The sequence below is a fragment of the Atta cephalotes genome (genome assembly GCF_000143395.1).
Source record: "Atta cephalotes unplaced genomic scaffold scaffold00003, whole genome shotgun sequence".
Classification (NCBI taxonomy): Eukaryota; Metazoa; Arthropoda; class Insecta; order Hymenoptera; family Formicidae; genus Atta; species Atta cephalotes.
The window spans coordinates 4,338,131-4,341,568 of record NW_012130067.1 but is presented as its reverse complement, the minus strand read 5'-3'; positions in this window follow the sequence as shown (position 1 = coordinate 4,341,568).

Here is a 3,438-nt window from a genome sequence, read left to right as displayed (position 1 = left end):
ATATATTTAGTAGGTAATTAAAATTAAGTTTTAACTTCTATAATAGTAAATAAAAAAAGTTTAAAAGTTTTAGTTTAACGTTAAAAAGTAAGACAGTACTATATTAGTTAGTATATATATATATAGTATATATATATATATATATATATATATATATATACATACATACATACATACAGTTATTACACATACAAAATGCAATACATACTTTTATGATCAATATTATGACCAAATTGAAATTGATAAAGTACAGAGATACATATGTATTCATCATGATATATTATATAATATAATAATATAATATAATTATCATTTATTTTTTGGAACAATAATAAATATCATATTTACACTTACAATATAAAAACCGCTATAAAGAAGTAACTATATGATTTAATGTATTAATAAAATTTTATTTTATTAATTATATTAATTATAACTAATTAAAATATAGTGCAGATTAGAATTTATTTTTCAAAGAATAAGATTTGTTCTGATAATGTTTAGAACATAATTACATATTGCACATCGCCAAATAAATACATTTTTAATCTTATTTTTTAATTGAATAAAAGAAAAAAATTCAAACAATAAAATATATTTCATAACTAGACTTCTATGTGGAATTTTCGTAAATGCCTTAAGTATTTATTTGGAGTAAATATACAAATTTTACTATATCTTACCTGTATGATTAGATTCCTGTACCTCAGTTGTTTTTTTGTTTTTTCGTCCCATACTGAAAACGGATTATGTTCTCAACAATCAAATGGATGTTACAAAATACAATTGAATTTGAATTTTTTTCAGAAGGCACAAATTTTTTTTAAGGATTTGTTTCGATTTATATTTATAATAACCAATGTGTTCGATTTATGATAACTAATAGTTAATAACAAATTTCCTAACAAAGACGAGATATATAAGAAGAGATATATATAAGAAATTTGAATCACATTAATTTACTATGAAATTTATATGCAATATAGTACAACACGATATGGATATTAATGTCTTCGTGTTTTCAGAACGGATGTTAAATTTAAACTACTTTAAATTGGCAGACTCGTAACAAATCACTGTCATACCAAAGGTCTTTGTATACATTTCTTATATTGTGTATTATTACCATTTGACTTTCTTAGTTTAGATCAAAAGATTCTACATTGTATATGAATAGCTGCGTTCAGCAGAATAAACTAATCAGTTAGCGCTTAGTGATTCTTTAATATGATTGGTTCCTATACTTAGATCCAACGAAGAACAAGAACCAATCATATTAAAGAATCACTAAGCGCTGATTAATTTTCTTTGCTGAACGCAGCCAATATGTTTTTATAATCGATATAGTCATAAAATAAAATATCGCTTGGAAAATAATTGCAATCACATTGAATAAATTAAATCAATGGAGTATATTTAGACTATTTCTTATAGTCTAAATATTAATTATATTATTAATTATTTTAGACTATATGTTTCCACAATTGATTGCCAATTCAAACAATTTTTAGTTTGCGTTGCACACGTTATAGAGTCTCTGTACTGATAGTAAATTTTGCAACACTGCCATAGGAAGTGTTTATTTTAATATTATATTTTAATATTATATTGATAATTCTTTTACAATAAATAAAATAAATAAAAAAATTATTTAGACATTTTCTAAAATTTGCACCCGTTGTGCAGAATATCCGGTTGCCAGCCTTTTCTTCTCACATGTACGCTAGAAAAAGCAAGCAATTTTTCCCAACCCTTGCAAAGTAAAAATAAATGATTTTTACTGCAACATTCTTACAGGATAAACAATATAAAATTTGAAATGACTTAACTTAATCCAATTTTCATTTCTTCCAATTGACACACAATACCTATATATTTTTATATTGATAATTGATATAAATCAAGCATTAACTTATATGAATAACTTCGTAAGCGCTTATGAAATATTAATAATGTACACACAGCAGATTTTTTTTTTTTATTATATATATATACTTATACTTCAAAGAGGGAGCACATTATACTAGATGGCGTATACACACACATGATGGACAGAGCGGTTCATTTACACAATAGTGTAATTATCCATTGCACACAGAAAAATATTAATCTATTGCTAAAAAAAGATTCAATTTATTTTCTTTCTTTTAAGTAACGGTTATCTTTAATAAAGGATATTTTCTTGATAATAAAATATTACAATACACTTATTACAAAATTTTAGAAAAATTCATTATTATGTACTCAAAATAAAAATTTATTTTCTTTTAAAGAATATTATAAAATTGATCGAAGAAACGAACTTTTCATAATAAGAAAATCGAATTTGTTTTAATAAACTTGATTGAAATATTAAACTTACTAGGATTCAGAATATATTTTGAATAAATTTAATGCTTCTGATAAACTTATGATAGATTTGCGAATATATGAACTTTTAAAATACTTGAAATAAGTAATTATTACTTGCGTATTTTTCTGTGTATGCCAATCACAGCGATTTTCGCATCTCTAGAGAGTTTTTTATTTTTTTTCTAACGTTGTAATTGGCTGGCGTTCAATTGAACGTGCGCAATTGATATATGACTTCATGATGAAAAGTCTTATATACCAGAAAAAAAATTTGAGAGCGATGATTATAACCACGAATCAGCTCAGCCAAATTCTACAGACAACTTCCATAATCCCGCGACTCTCCATCATGCTATCATATGGATTAGACAAAGATGAATAATTATACATCTTTGTAGAATCTACCTAATAGCATAGAAGAGAATCACAAAATCATAGACACTATCCATTGGCGATTTGATAATAGTCAATCAAATCGTTATGACATCAATAGCCATCGTTTAACTCTATGCCTACGGCCGCTCGGTGTATTGCATTCTCTGCACACCAGCTAGAAACGGTATTGAAATTATTAATGTTTTTAAATATACAATGATTATAATATTAAGTAATACAATCACTTGTATAATAGGGAAATAATTTTTATGGTTTTATTCACTAAAATGTTACTAAAAACAATATTAGAAACTGTTGATATATAAAATATTATTATTACAATATTACAGATTAAGATTAAAGAAGTTTCTTCCAAATATCATATATAAATATTGCATTCATAGATGCATAAATATGTGTCTTAAGCAATATTTTTAATATTTTTTGTTTGGTAATTTCATATATATATGTATAATAAAAATTCCATTTGTGTTAATGTAATATAAGGCTATGACATATCCGTATTTGCCAAGTCAAATCTATACGCGTAATATAAACTAATTAAAAAAATTGTCATATTATTAAACTAATGCGAAATATCTGGTAAGAAATAATTATATCTGTATATACAATAATTATTTATATAAATATGTAATTATATATAATTATATGTAATTATATATAAAATGTCTATATATTTTTTTTATTACA